The sequence below is a fragment of the Phragmites australis genome, chromosome 4, assembly GCF_958298935.1.
Source record: "Phragmites australis chromosome 4, lpPhrAust1.1, whole genome shotgun sequence".
Taxonomy (NCBI): Eukaryota; Viridiplantae; Streptophyta; class Magnoliopsida; order Poales; family Poaceae; genus Phragmites; species Phragmites australis.
The window spans coordinates 40,061,020-40,077,108 of NC_084924.1; the positions used below are offsets into that span (position 1 = coordinate 40,061,020).

Consider the following 16,089-nt stretch of genomic DNA (forward strand, 5'->3'; position numbering starts at 1 on the left):
TTGATTTTAGAGTGTTGGACTGGGTTATTAGCTAAACTTATGGCACTAGTGTTATCACATAAAAATGACACGCTTTTGAAGTCTAACCCAAAATCTCTAAAATTAGCAACCATCTACAAAATCTGAGAACAACAACTAGTTGTAGCAACATATTTAGCTTCAGCAGTAGACTGTGTAACACTATATTGCTTATGAGAAGACCAAGAAACAAGAGAGGTACCAAAGAAATGATAAGTACTCAAGGTACTCTTCCTATCAATTCTACAACCAGCAAAATTGACATCCGAAAAACCTCGAACAGAAAGCAAAAAGGATGCAGAAAACCAAAGATCATACTTAAGGATGTGTTTGAGATACCTCAATATGTGTTTCACCGCTTGGTGATAAGATGTCTTGGTGATGCTTGGAAGCGAGCACACAAACAGACGACAAAGTGGATATTGGGTCTTGTTGTTATCAGGTACAAGACGGAGCCAATCATTCTCATGTACTCTCGCTGGTCTACCGCCTCGCCATCTTCATCTGGTTCAAGCGCAGTCGAGGAAGTCATTTGTGAGGAATGATGATGTCCTAAGAGGGAGGTGAATTAGGATACTTGAAAACTAATGGCTCCAAGAACTTCACAAGATGAACATATCTCAATTTCTATCTAAATGTATTCTAGGTTTGTCTAGTGTGACTACTCTATCGTTCAAGAGGATCGCAACCTACTGTAGCAAGTTAAATTGCAAGTATGTAAATGCATAAACATAAATAAGATAGCGACACAAACTCGGCACAATAATTTTTATCATGTAGTATCGGTGACACATAAACCACCCCTAGTACACTTTGGAGCTTCACAAAGGATATGCTCCCGGTCGCCAAGTCTCTTCCTGTTACGGCTCTTGAGATACCAAGTCACCAAGTGTAGCGAAAATGACCCTATTAAATTATGATTGTGATTTTTATGATTAATGACAATATAGTCATTGGACTAACATGTTTATCAAGAATATATGTTTGTAGGTTTAATGGATGCAATACATCAAGAAGTCACCGCAGTCGAGACAAAGTTTGATTGAATTGAAAAATTTCTAGGAAGATTTGCCTCACCGGGTGGTCCGCTGCAAAGAAGTTTACACTCACCAGAGCATTGTGTCCAGAGCTTGATAGCCTCATCGGATAGTTCGGTGAATAGGATATGAACTCACCAAAGTATTTCTGACAAAGAGGGAGAAGACTGAGGACCTCACCGGATAGTTCGGTGATCTGCACTGGATAACACCGGAGTATTTCTTGTAGAGAAGAATGCAAGTGCAGAAGATTGAACATCAACCCACCGGATGTTCCGGTGCTTGGTTTGCACACTGAATTATAGCACCAGAGCATTTCTTGCAGAGGCGACTGCAAGCGTTGAAGAATGAAGAACAACCCACCGGAAGGTCCGGTGCTTTGAGGATGAATGCACTACAGTATTTTACACAGAGAGGTTGTAAAGTCTCAGATGACTCAAAATAACTCACTGAAAGGTCCGGTGATGGATTTGAAGGTACACCGGAGTGTCTGGTATTCACAGAAGCATTGAGTGGAGTTTCAACGGCTAGTTTCTAAGGTTATACTCACCGGATGATCCAGTATTAGTACTATTATTCTCACTAGATCATCCGGTGTTAATAGTTTTTCTGAGCCGTTGAGAAAATGACTTTTCTAAACCCTAATTGGTGGGTTTGAGGCTATAAATATCTCTCCACTTAGTCATTTAAAGGTGTGGCATGCTGCTGGAATCCAGAGAATCCTATATACACTTGAGAAGACATACAAGCCACCAGAGTTCTTAAAGTGATCATCCAAGATGATTAAGCAAAAAGATTAGAGAGTATTTAGTGCTTATAGGTCCAAAAATGAGTTGTAGATAGGTGCTGCAGCTTGAAGAAGGGATCAATGAGTGATCCTAACTTGTACCAAGAGGTATGATGGCACATTGAAGTCTTGGTGACTCGTTGGCAAGATTGTTGACCCTCCAACTTGGTGTGGAGCGGCAGTAAGACATGTGTACGGGGACGGGGGGACCCTTGTTGGTGGCTCAAGCTCCAAAGTGATCACGGTGGCAAGTGACCGAAAGAGAGGCTAGTGGTGAGACCCTGCCTTGGTGGCTCATTCGGCTTGAGGTCTTGCCTTGGTGGCTTGGTGCTCAAGAGTCATGACTGGGTACCGACAGGAGTATATCCTTGGTGGAGCTCCAACGTGGACTAGGGGTGGCATTCATGCTATCGACACCATGGGATAAAAATCTCTTGTGCCAATTTTGTCTCTCTACCTTATTTGTGTTTTCGTATTTACTTTCTTGCAATTTACCTTGTTAGAGTACGTTGCAATACTCTTGAGCGGTAGAGTAGACACACTAGATAAACCTAGAGCACATTTAGATAGAAATTGAAATAGGTTTATCTTATGAAGTTTTTGAAGCAATTAAGTTTTAACTGTCCAAATTTAACCTCCCTCTTAGGACGTTATTGTTCCTCACACCAAGATAAGGCTTCAAGCATATTGAACCACCAAGCCACCAAGACGAGGTTTCACCACTAACCTCTTTTCCGGTCACTTGTACATCATCTTCACTTCGGTGCTTTAGTCACAAAGACAAGGGCCTCCACATCCCCGCACAATCTTCTTGCTACCACGCCACACTAAGTCGGAGGGTCAACAAGTTACCGACAAGTCACCAAGACTCCAAGACGTCAGCGCACCTTTTGGTACACGGTTGGATCACTCCTGGATCCACTCTATAGGTTGCAGCACCTAGCAACAATTCTCTCTAGGCCTATAAGCATCAATCACTCTATAATGATGTGCTTAATCGCTTTGGATTAACACTTTAAGCACTTTGATAGCTTGGATATCTTCTCCACTGTATATGAGATTCTCTGTACTCTAACACCATCAAATGACCGAGTGGGTGGGTATTTATAGCCTCAAACTCGCCAACTAACCGTTGCTCTAACAGCTCAACTTTACTATAAATACCAAATGGTCTGGTGTAGATCGTTTGTCCAAGCACCGGAATATCCGATATGTACTACCTCAGAAACTAGCCATTAGAATGCCACTCAGAACCACTATGAACACCGGGCATTCTGGTGCAACTGCAACTCTATTATCGGACTATCTGGTGAGTTGTCTTGAGCCAACCGAACTGCTTCTCTTCTTCTCTGCAAGAAATACTCCGGTGTGTTCAACTCAAAGCACCGGACCTTCCGGTGCATTGATCTTCAACTTCCTTAAAAAAATCCAATGTTTTGTTAAATGCTCCGGTGTTCTTACTCTTCTAATACCAAACCATCCGGTGAGGTGATCCTCACCCTCCATCAAAAATACTCTGGTGTATTCACTGGGTCATCACCGGACCTTCTGGTGGGTGCAACTTCACTAAACTCCACTGACAGAATACTCTGATGTTGCCAAAGCTTTTATCACCGGACCATCCGGTGAGTTCAACAACCTCTGGATAAAATGCTCCGGTGAGTGCAAACTCCTCTGCACCGGACTATCCAGTGAGAAAAATATATCTGGGACTTCTCCAATTCAATCAAACTTTATCCTGGCTATGGTAACTTCTTCATGTATTGCATCCATGATACCTACTAACATATATTCTTAACAAACATATTAGTCCCAATGACTATGTTGTCATAATCACCAAAATCGCAATCATGGCATAATATGGCCATTTTTGCTACACCATCGGTGTCGCTAAGGGCTTCATATCGCTCATATCGAATTTCTTCAGCAAATCCTTGGTGTACTTCGTCTGGTAGACAGATGTATCTTGCTTGCATTACTTGATTTAAATCCTAAGGAAGAAGTTGAGCTCGTCCATCATTAACATCTCAAATTCCCTTCTCATAGCTTTTGCAAACTTGGCTACAAGTACATGAAAATAGCCACCAAAAATGATATCATCAATGTATATCTGAACAAATAAAAAATCATTGCCACGCCTAACGGTAAACAATATTTTATCGACCAATGTCGGAGGGTGAACTCCTGTCGCAGGGATCCCGAGAGACCCCTTTTTAGAGATTCGGCCGGGGGGATGATCCGGAATAAGTTCGTCGGAGAAATAAATGGAAGTGGAAATAAATGCAACGGCCGGTGGTGGGGGATGATCGACCTAGTGTAAAGGGAAGTAAATGCACCGGAGTTTAGACATGTTCAGGCCGCACGAGGGCGTAATACCCTATTCCTGTATGGATGCAATAACTTTCCCTAGGGGGGATCCCTCCAGGAATATGTCTGGTTACCAGAATATATTGTCTAACTAAGAGCTTGAGGCTCCTTGTTCTAGCTCTGCTCAGGCTTGCTTGCAGTGTTCTTCGTCTAAGTGTGGCAAGGTCGATTGCTTGGGCTTGTTCTCTCCTCCGATGCTTCGAGTCAATCCGGTGTCTCGGTCCAATCTTCTCTTCTTTCTGTACGCCCATCCTTTTATGCACTCGCCGGCCACGACATACCCCGAACGGGAAAGAAGGGGCACAAGTTCCAAGACACCACGACTGAGAAAGGCGTCATCATTTCCTCTGGACGAAGTGACAGGGGCGATGGAAAAACGCGGCGCGCGTCCGACCACCCGTCACTGTGGACGCCCTGGCGCCGGGCGCCGTTGAGAGGGCCCACCGAGCAGCCACAGAGGCACCCGGTGCGCCCACCCTGTCTTGTTCCTCTGCCACGGCAGGGTGGCAGGCGGAACGCCTTGATCCTGGCAACGTTATCCCGAGATACACCGGATGATACGGGATGGGACCCGTGCAATTAATGGCCCCACGCCCCTCTGCCAAAGCATGGCAGGGACTGACACTGCGGCGGGAGCAGTTGGGGATGTCAGGATGTCAGGCCGCGCACGCCCATTAAATGCGGCCTCGGGCCTCTGACTGGCTGACACCTCATCGGCGGGCCCCTCAGGGGCCCTTCTGGGTCCTCGGGGCACCGAGTGCTCAGGGGTACTGTTCACCTCCCCGAGCACTCTCTCCCGGGCACTCTCACACGAACCTTCGAGGAACCGAGTGCTCAGGGGCTGGAACGTGCAACCCCGAGCGCTCTCTCCTGAGCACTTTTGCGCTGACCCTTCGGGGAACCAAGTGCTCAGGGGCTGCCACGTGCAACCCCGGGCACTCTCTCCCTAGCGCTTTTGCTCGAACCTTCGGGGAACCAAGTGCTCGGGGGCTGCCACGTGCAACCCCGGGCACTCTCTCCCTAGCACTTTTGCACTGACCCTCGGGGAACCGAGCGCTCGGGGGCTGCCGCACGCAGCCCCCCGAGCGCTCTCTCTCGGAACTTAGCTCTTCTAATCATCGGGGAACTAGGGTGCTCGGGGGCGACCGGGCACCTCCCCGAGCACTTTCTTCCCGGCACTTGGACTCTGCGGGTCATCGGGGAAATGGGGTGCTCGGGGACCAGAGGCTGTGGCCCCGAGCACCTTCTCCCGGAACTTAGATTTTTCTCATCCCGCAGGAGGGACCTCGCAGGATGGTGACACGTGGCGGACGACTGGCCTGGCCTCGGGACTCAGGGATCCCCGGTTCCTGATACACCGATAACCAACCCAATCACATACACATGCTCTAATAAGAAGGACTTGAGTCTATCATACTAAGCCCTAGACGTCTGCTTAAGATCATACAAAACCTTCTAAAGTTTGCATACTCTATGTGGATATTTAGGGTGCTCAAAACCAAGGGTTACTTGGCATATACCTCTTCTTCTATAAAAACCATTTAGAAAAGCACTTTTGATATCCATTTGATACAACTTGAAACCCTGAGATGCCGAAAATTCAAGGAGGATCCTATTAGCTTCTAATCTAACTACTGGTGCAAAGGTCTCTTCAAAGTCTATCCCATCTATTTGAGTGAAACTCTGGGCCACAAGTGTACTTTTGTTTCTAACTATAGACCCATCCCCCTGTTTATTCTTAAAGATCTATTTTGTGCCTATGATATGAATATTTGGGGTGGTTCTACAATGACCCAAACTTGGTTTCTCTCAAAGTTTTCTAACTATTCATGTATGACATTGATCCAATTTGAATCAGAAAGAGCATGTCCAACATCATGGAGCTTAAAAGAAGCAACAAATATAGAATCAGAGAAATGAGCATGTTGAGCATATTTGGACATCGTTACCCTTTCACCAAGGTCCCCGATCATCAGCTGTGGGGGATGTCTCCGCTGAATGTGTTGAGGAGCCTCACGTTGTGAGATGATCTCCCGCGAAACGTTACTGCTGTAGGATAAAAACAGTTGAAATGGAAGTAGAGGTTGTAGAACTCTCTACCAATATAGAAGAAGTAGGAGCTAGCTCTAAAGTATATGTGATAGAAATAAGTGGTGGATCATCCTCATCATCACCAAGAGCTAAAAGGTCACCATCCACAAAGATACTTTCACTCATCTCTTGATCATCTGCACACTGAAGAATAGGGCTAGCATAGGGGGTTGATTCATCAAATGTCACATCACATGACTCTATGATAGTGCTAGTGTTAAGATTATAAACACTGTAAGAATGACCATGAAGAGAATAACCAAAAAATATCCTATTAAAAAGAACGCGACTCAAATATATCAAGATTGCTACGCTTTATGATAAAGCAATGATATCCCAAAACTCTTAAGTGAGAAACCTTCGGCTTCTTTCCAAAACACGGCTCATAAGAAGTCGCATTTAGAATCAAGCGCAAGAAAATCCGATTGGAGATATAGCAAACTGTGCTAACAGCTTCTACCCAAACTTTTTAGGAGTTTTATGCTTATCAAGCATCGTCCTAGCCATCTCAATCAAAGTTCGATTCTTTCTTTCAGCTATGTCATTCTGCTGAGAATCGCATGAGGCAAAAAATTGATGCTTTATGTCATGTTCAAGACAGAAAAAATCAAAGAGATCATTCTTAAACTCGGTGCCATTATCACTGTGAATTGCTTTCAATGCACAAGGGAGTTCCTTGGACAATCTCAAGGTTAAGCTCCGAAAATGTGAAAACACTTCATCTTTGCTCACAAGAAAGAAGATCCAAAAATAGTGAGAGTAGCCATCAATAATAACAAGTACATACCACTTCCCATCCATCGAATGAACTCAGGAAGGATCAACATTATCCATATGGAAAAATTCTTCCGGTGGTTCAGTCATCACTAGATTAACTGGTGGATGAGAGGTGGCAACCATCTTGCCATACCGACAAGAAGCGCAAACAAGGTTCTTCTCAAACTTGAGCTTGGACAATTCTCGAATCAAGCCAATACAACTCAACCATGTGAGCAAATCAAAATTCATATACCCTAGCCTCCTATACCACATTCAAAGCTCAGAAGAAGGTTGTGCAATTAAACACTGAGAAGTCCCATAAAACTCAGAAAAATTGGCTCCAAAAACTCTCCCAACTCAAGATTTTTGACAAACCAAAGCACTCGAGGAATCAAGAACTCGAGAAGTATTACGCTTGAAGCGCACTTCCAAATCCTCATAAAACAACTGAAATACAGAAAGCAAATTATATCCTAGATGCTCTACCAAAGTCACATCTTTAAGAGTAAAAATCTCATTCATTTTTGCCATACATTTGGTCTTCACTTTACCTTTTCTGTCATCCCCGAAAGTGATGTACTCATGTCACTTCATCGGGGTGAGGCTGGAGAACCATGATGCATCTCCGGTCATATGGCACAAATGACAAGTGTCAATGAGTCACTTGTTCTCTAAGCCTCCACCTGCCACCTCAGAGGAATCAAACTCGGGGTCGTTGTCGTTGTCGTCTACCATGAAGCGAAGGTCAGTGAAGTCATTGTTCTTCTTCTTGCTCCTCAAGGGTTGCTCCTCCTCCTCTGAGCTTTCTTCCTCGCTTGAGAAAGTGTTGATGTCGCCGAGCGCTCCCATAAAAGCTCATGAAGCCGCCTTGGCCGCCTTCTTGGCCATCCTTGTCATGATTCTTGAAGAATAGCTTATTGTTCTTCTTGTGCTTATCGTAGTCGTGGTTGCGGTCTTTTTTCTTCTTGAGCTTAAGGTAGTTTGCCTTGAAATGAGTAGTGTCACTACACTTATAACAAGTACAAGAACCACCCCTCCTCCGATCTCAATGGTTGTTGTAGAAACAGGCGAATTTTTTCACAATCAATACCAAATCTTCATTATCAAGTATGTCAACCTGCTCTTCAATGATAGAGATCAAAGAAGACAAAGCAAATCACTAGGTGAAATGTTAGCACAAGAAAGATCAACTCCAGCCTGACTACCACCATTAACTTTTGAAACCAACATCATGTTCTGAGATAGAGGGTTTTCTAGACCTATCCTAGCCGTTTGGCTATTTTTGTATATTTTAGCTTGCTGAACAGTTCATCACAAGTCAATATATCAAAACTAGATGACTCCTCAACGCTAAAGATCTTTATTTTCCATATACTATGGTCAAAATCATATAGAAGGTTGATCACCCTCTCATGATCAGAGTAAGACAAAACCTCAGTGGATCTAACAATCCCATCAAATAGAACAAGCATGGTATCTAAAGACTCTCCAGAGCTTTGCATGAATATCTGATATTCCTAATTGTACGTGCTTTACTAGCCTTGATCTGGTTGGTACCCTCATGAAAGACACTAAGAGTTGACCAAATCTATCTAGCAGTACGAAGGTGTTGAACTCTATCAAACTTATTACGACTCAGACTGGTAAACAATATATTTCAAGCCTTATTGTTGGCTTCATATTGTTGAATCTGGGCCTAAGAAGTGCGAGTGATAGGAATTTCATAGTTGAAGTCTACAATCTCCTATATAGCACTTCCTTAGCTTAAGAGATAAGCCTCCATGTGCACTTTCCAGTATGAAAAATCACGACCTTCAAAGAAAGGGATCTTCTCATGTCTCTCCATTATCGTCTATAAATCACAAAGATGGTTAAGGTCAACAAGTGATCAAACTCAACTCTGATACTCATTGTAGGATTGAGAACAATGACTAGAGGGGGTTGGATAGACGCCTTACCAAATTCTTGGATAGTCTTTTCCCATTTCCTCACCTAATGCACCTCAAAACAAAGAGAGGAGATAAGAAACTTAGAGAAACAAAAAAAAAATCACAATGATTATGAAAAGACCATGGTTCCACTAGATGGATATTAACACTAGGTTCCATAAGAAACCAATACGAGTGTCATCGCTCACAAACTCTTGCAACTTGAATAAAAAATACTTAGATCCAAAGAAATGAGAACCGGATGAAGGAATTCCCCAAGTTGATGGATCTAGAGGATGGAGATGGTTCAAGACCAACTCTTATATGTTTCTTATCCCTCTAGCAACTAGAACAACATCAACATGGTGGAAAATTTCAGTTTTCAAATAAAAAACGAAAATTACAACGCAAATTGAGAAACTTGCAACCAAGCACGGGAGCTAATAAAGGAAAACTAGAAGTAGATGAACACAAGCATAAGAGGAAACATAAACTTCATTTCTTGCAGGGGAATGCCTTATTTTCTACGGATTACAAAGTTTTTTCATATAAAAGCTCTCACCTAATACATAGTCTAAGCACTCCTCTCTCCCTCTTCTAAAATCCTAGCACATAACTATTAAAATGGATAGCTAAAAGGGCTCAACCAGCCATTCTCCTCTATTTATAGCCTAGGTTCTTTTACCCCTAAGTTTTCTAGATTATTCCCAAAATACTAATCTCTTCCAGTACACTACTACCTACTATCGAGAGTATTTTCATCCATCTTTTTCCTCATCCATCGAACAGTTGTGGCACCTTCATGACTTAGCTTTGTCTCGATGCAAATTTTGCGATGATGCCATATGCACTTCACACTTTCATACGGTTTCGAGACGAAACCACGAAACTGCCTCGCATACTTCTCAAAGTGTGACTCATCGCCAGTTGCTTACACCTTAAGCAAGCCACTTGATGTCAACGCGTGTACTCTGTCTTGCGATCTCGACCGTCAAAAAGTCTTTCCCGCTCTCGATCCCTCAGGCCGCCTTATCACATGCAACGATATCCCTTCCGTTTGACTTGGTCAACATGTCGTCTCCATCCACCTTTTCACGCTTTGCTTGCACACCACGTATACAGCTAGGATCACCTTTGAATCCGCCCAGCCACCTCGATCATCCGGTACCAAGCACCATGTTTAGCCCCGATCATCCCGCCATCGACCGTCAAGTTGCATCCATCACCTACACATCATAAAACAAACAAACATGTATCTTCAACTCTATTATAGATTAGTCAAAATCAAAATCCTTAGTCGAAAAACTCATCTTAGAAAAATCATAAACACCCGATGATCCGGTGTTGCAAACTCTTCAACACTGGACCATTCGGTGAATGCAACCCATAAGACAAGTCATTTGCAACATCTTTGGAATAAATGCTACGATGAATTCTCCCATGTCCACGGATCCAATCGCCGGATCATCCGACTTGTATATCCCCATTAGATATGGCATTTGCAACCTCTCTAGAAAAATTAGTCTGGCATGCACAAATCCAATCGTCGGACCATCTGGCGCGTAGTATTGAGGTTTCTCTTCTGACTCAAAACCCTCTGGCGTAAATTCTTTCTGTACATCAGACCATCCGACGTGTGCAATTTTTTTAGCGTCGGATCATCTGGCAAGTGCAAATTTCTGCCTCAAAAACAAAAAACACTAATTCTATTTTTATTTACAACTTTTATTAGTTATGATTATAATTGCAATACATAGATATACTCATACAATTTTATAAATCATCGAACCACATTAACAACCTTATTAATCATTTATTATCTCACCCATGATAGAAACCTTTTGCTGTGGCCAAGCCGTGGCTAGGACCCCACCGACGTGGTTATCCGCTTTCTGTGGCCACGTCACAACTTTCTGATATATTATTTTGTAGGAGCAAACAGAGAATATCTTGAAGGGTAGTGGTACCCTGTAAGTGCCAAATTGACTGAACGATGCCCAATTCTTCCAGACAAGGCCGAAATTTGACAGCCAAGTGCTGCTAATAAGTCAAAAAAAACTAAGGCGTAAAGTAGCAACAAAACAAGTGCAGAAACCTGTACTCCAACCACAAGACGCACACGCACATCCAGCGACTTTAGCTGGGGTACAGCCTCACTCAGCTCTAGCTGGGCACGCAGATGCAGTCCAATCGGCGTCCACTTCGCTTCACCGCTTGCAAGTTGCAATTAACAATGGCAGAAATCATTGGCGGCATTCATGTTGTCCACGGGTTGCTTGCGCGCACAGGGGAAGGCTCCGCGCCCCGTGCCGGAACCTGTCGCCCGACGTGACCCGGCGGGCGACCGTTCCCGACCAAATCATCAGCTAGCGTCTGTGTCTCTCCAAAGGCCACGGAAGCAGCAGCGCTTGCCAACCGCTTGCAACAGCAAGTCAGCGACACCGCTCCGAGTCCGAGCTAGCGTTTCAAGTGATCTCGAGTTAGATCGGTGCTCTCCGTCGAGGGGTTCCTTGCCATCCATTCGCAACTAGTGATCCAAAAGGTAGTGGACCGGCTGGCTGACAGCCCAGTAGACAGGACAGCCTGACGTCTCGATACAGTCCCGGATTAAGGACCTTGCTACGGGATTAGGGAGGTGCTCACATTGACATTCACAAGCTCTAAAAAAACAGATCTATGGTAGATGGCAATGTTAAGCTGCCACTCAGCAGCAGCATATGCAGGTCAAAAAGACCCACGAGGGTTGCTGCTTTCTCAAGTAAGCTGAGGCCCGAGTGGTAGGAGTATTGGGCCATCTAGGGTGGACCTAACGAGACCAGCTACCTCCCCACTTAGATCTAAAGACCAAACAGCCTCAAACGGATATCAGGAAGTTTCAGAGGATTTCTGTCAAATGCAAAATAAAACAAAATCGTGCTTTCAATTTGCATTGCACGGCGAGGGAGGAGGAAACGGCTAACCAAACATGTTAAGAGATTTGGCCTGGACTTCTTATTATTGGGCTTTACAATGAACTTCTCTAGTCGTCTAGAGTACTTTCCTGCCCAAAGAAGGTCAGCGCCGTACTGTTCGCTAAACCAGACGTACTGCATTACTAGCATAGCGCAGGAACATTCGACTCGTCTCACTCAAGGTTTATTTAGACGCTCCTCCTAAATTCCAGTGGCCGGAGGGGGTTTAATTTTCGGTGGGATTCTTAATCGGTGGGTTTAGAGGGAGGTTATGGGAGGTAGGCCGATATAACGAAGGAGCTAGGTGGAGTGGCGGAGTGGTAAAACGGCGGAGGATGGCCGATGTGTGGTGTCAGGGTGGGGGCGAGCGGAGATAGACCAATAGAGCCAGGTTAGTGTGGCGGCGGACTGTGCTGGCAGATCTGGCAACAGAAGAGTCACTGGAGAAGAGTGGAGGTGGGCGGGAGGTGGGGAAGTGAGCCGGTGTCGGGAGCAAGCATCGAACGAGCATGAGAGTGAGGGCGGGAGGTTGAACGTTAGATGGGCTAAAAAAATTGAAAAAATAGACATTTAAGTAATAGCAACACCCTTATTTAGAACAATACTACTAATTACGTACTTAGGCTAGTAACAGGTCAGGGCGGGTCGGGTCCTCACTGGTTTTAGACCTAGTGGGGACAGGGGCTGGTTCAAAATTAGCCCCACGAGGGTTGCGTGTCGGGGATCTGATTAATGTTCGGGTCAGGTGTGGGGGCAGTTTTTTGCCCGTGGGCATAGGTAGGGCGCTCGATAACAATGGCCCATCCATCAGCCCAGGCCGGTCCAGCCAGCCCAGTTATCCCCACCTAACCCGAGCCCCGACACCCGCCCTTCGTGCCGCTGCTCCCGCCCATCGTGTTGCCATCGCCCGCTGCTCCTATCGTGCTGCCCTCTGCTCCCGCATGCCCATCGCCGCCCACGCGACCACCCATCACCGCCTCCACTCCCACCGCGCGGCTCCCGCTGCCACTCCCGCCTACAGTGCCGCTGCCCGTGCCCTCCTCAGTGTCAACTCGCCGCGCTGCCACCTGCCCTAAGCCGCCGCAACATCGGCACTCATCCACCTGTAGGGCCCCCACCGGGTTCGGACCCAGGGGTGAATTCTCACCCGTTAGTAGTTTCAGGTCCACTCTGATTTTGCATATCAGGTTTCAGGTTAAATGTGTTCTTGTTGTATCCGATCCTAACTCGCTTCGTTGCTAGGCTTATACGTACTTGTTCGTTGTAGACCTTCAAATGTCGGGCCAAACTTTGAAAACCCCGATTGGAAAACTACAAGCCCAAGCCTGATGCCATACCGGGTTTATAGGCCCAAGCCCAGCCCGACATTGGTTTTTTTGGCCGAGCTCAGGTTTTCTCGGGTTTCAAGACTATTTTTAAAGCCTGAGTTCGGCCCGAAAGAAACTACGGGCCTATTTTTGAAGCTCAGGCTTGATCCATACACTGGTTGGGTCGAGCTAGGTCGGGTTTTTTCAGGTTGAGTTGGATATGTCGGACCAAGTTACCCATGATCAGGTCTAGTCCGTTGTGACCGTCTACTGGTTTTGATTCATTATTTATGACGAAATTTGTCATTCCTGGACTTCGCAATCTACATATTCTCTCCTCACTCTCTTTTTTTCCAACAAAAATGGAGGAACAATTGACATGTTCAGTCATCGCGATGTTCGAATCAACTAGCCTGATCTACCAGGACAAAAGGAAAATTATTGATCCAACATCAGTTACTATTAATGTTTCCTTTTCTAAAGCGAACAGAGGAGACGAATTCAACCATGAGAAAGAAGCCACTGACGCACTAGAGTGGCAGAGTTGGGACTCGACGTTCTTACACCGACGAAATGTAGCTATTGGCAGTTCAATATAGGAAGAAACCATACACAAGTACACAACGCGCGCATACACAGTCCATCTTGTCCGATGAAACGAAGAACACTGTAGAATCTGAGGCCAAAGTGCCCCTCAAATGGCCGCCACGAACAAGATAGAGTTCACATTCAACGGCTTCTCCGGCGAGAACCTCTCCCTCGACGGCATGGCCGCGGTCACGCCGGCCGGCCTGTTCATGCTGACCAACGGCACGACAGCGCTGAAGGGGCACGCGTTCTACCCCGCCCTGCTGTGCTTCCACGGTGCCAACCACGCCGTGACGTCCTCCTTCTCCACGGCCTTCGTGTTCGGCATCGTCGGCCAGTACCCCGACGTGAGCAGCCACGGCATGGCCTTCGTCGTCTCCGCGAGAAGGAATTTCTCCACGGCGCTCCCGGGCCACTGCTGGGCCTCGTCAACGCCGGTAACAACGGCGACGCGAGCGACCACCTCTTTGCCGTCGAGCTCGACACCGTGCTCAACGCGGAGTTCCAGGACATCGACGATAACCACGTCGGGCTCGACGTCAACAGCCTTACCTCCGTACGAGCGGCCTCCGCCGGCTACTACGACGACGGGACCGGCTCCTTCCGAAACCTGAGCCTGATCAGCCGCAAGGCCATGCATGCAAGTGTGGGTGGAATACGACGGTCAGGCCATGGAGCTCAGCGTAACCATGGCTCCGTCGAAATGCCCAAGCCCAAGAAACCTCTCCTGTCCACCGTCGTCAACCTCTCGGCACTGGTCACAGACTCCGCGTACGTCTGCTTCTCCTCGTCGACGGGGATAATCTTCTCGTACCACTACCTGCTGGGCTGGAGCTTCAAGATGAACGGTACGGCTCCGGCTCTCAACATCTCGATGCTGCCGGTTTCGGCCAAAGATCCTCGAGGTCGTTCTGCCGATCGCGTCTGTGGCGTTCGTTCTCGCACTGGCCGTAGCCTCCGTTGTCATCGCCAGACTGCGGGCGAAGTTCGCCGAGCTGCGCGAGGACTGGGAGGTCGGCTTCGGGCCAAATCGCTTTGCGTACAAGGATTTGTTCTACGCGACGGAGGGTTTCAGCGACAAGCATCTGCTCGGGAGAGGAGGGTTTGGCTGGGTGTACATGGGCGTGCTCCCAAAATCCAAGATGAAGGTTGCAGTGAAGCGGGTTTTGCCTGAGTCGAGGCAGGGGATGAGGGAGTTCATCGCTGAGGTTGTCAGCCTTGGAGGCCTCCGGCATCGGAACGTCGTGCAATTGCTTGGCTATTGCCGGCGGAAAGGTGAGTTCCTTTTGGTTTACGACTATATGCCAAACGGCAGCCTCGACAGGTATTTGTAAGATCACGGAAAACCTACTTTGGATTGGGGCCAAAGGTTCGAGATAATGAAAGGTATAGCTTCAGGCCTGCTGTACCTCCACGAAGATTGGGAGGAAGTAGTTATCCATCGCGACATCAAAGACAGCAATGTGCTACTTGACGCAGAGATGAACGGTTGGGTGATTTCGGCCTTGCAAGGCTGTACGACCATGGCGTGGATCCGAACACCACCCACGTGCTTGGCACGATGGGATACCTAGCCCCCGAGCTCTGGCACAGAGCCAAGGCGACACCGTGCACCGACGTGTTCGCGCTCGGCGCGTTCCTTCTTGAGGTCACATGTGGGCGGCGGCCCGCCGAGCAGGACGCTCGCGGGAGCCCAGCCGTGCTCGTCGACTGGGTGCTCGACCACTGGCGCAGCGGCTCGATCATGGGGACGGCTGATCCGAGGCTCGGGGAGGGTTACGTCGACGAGGAGGTCGAGCTGGTGCTCAAGCTTGGCCTGCTCCGTTCGCATCCACTGGCTAGCGCAAGGCCTAGCATGCGGCGAGTTGTCCAGTGCCTTGACGGCGACACGGTCTTCCCGGAGCATCAGGCGATGCACATGAGCTTCAGTATGGCGGCTCTGATGAAGGACCAGGGAGTTGACCTGGATGCCGTGGCGTGTGAGTTATCTTATGCGTCAAGCACTCTGTCCGGAGGAAGATAAAGGCGCACGTAGGTTTCTGTAGCTATGTGAATGTTTTGTTGTTTGGCTGTGTAAATGTTTTGTTGTTTGGCTGTCTCAGACTGCAACAAGCATGTGTATGTCCTGTAGGTCTAGTATTGTTGATGCAAATCTGGTACTGGGCATCAAGTTACTATTGAGAACTTGAACCATGCATGGTAGTTTCCCATAACAAATATTGTCAAAAAGAATTGCGAGTGACACAAATCTGAATC

The 16,089-nt window shown here is 46.9% G+C and overlaps 1 pseudogene; it reads left to right on the forward strand.

The window, feature by feature from the left end:
• The first annotated feature begins 13,790 nt into the window (after positions 1-13,790).
• Positions 13,791-15,750, forward strand: LOC133914399 (L-type lectin-domain containing receptor kinase SIT2-like; annotated as a pseudogene).
• The last annotated feature ends 339 nt before the right edge of the window (positions 15,751-16,089 follow it).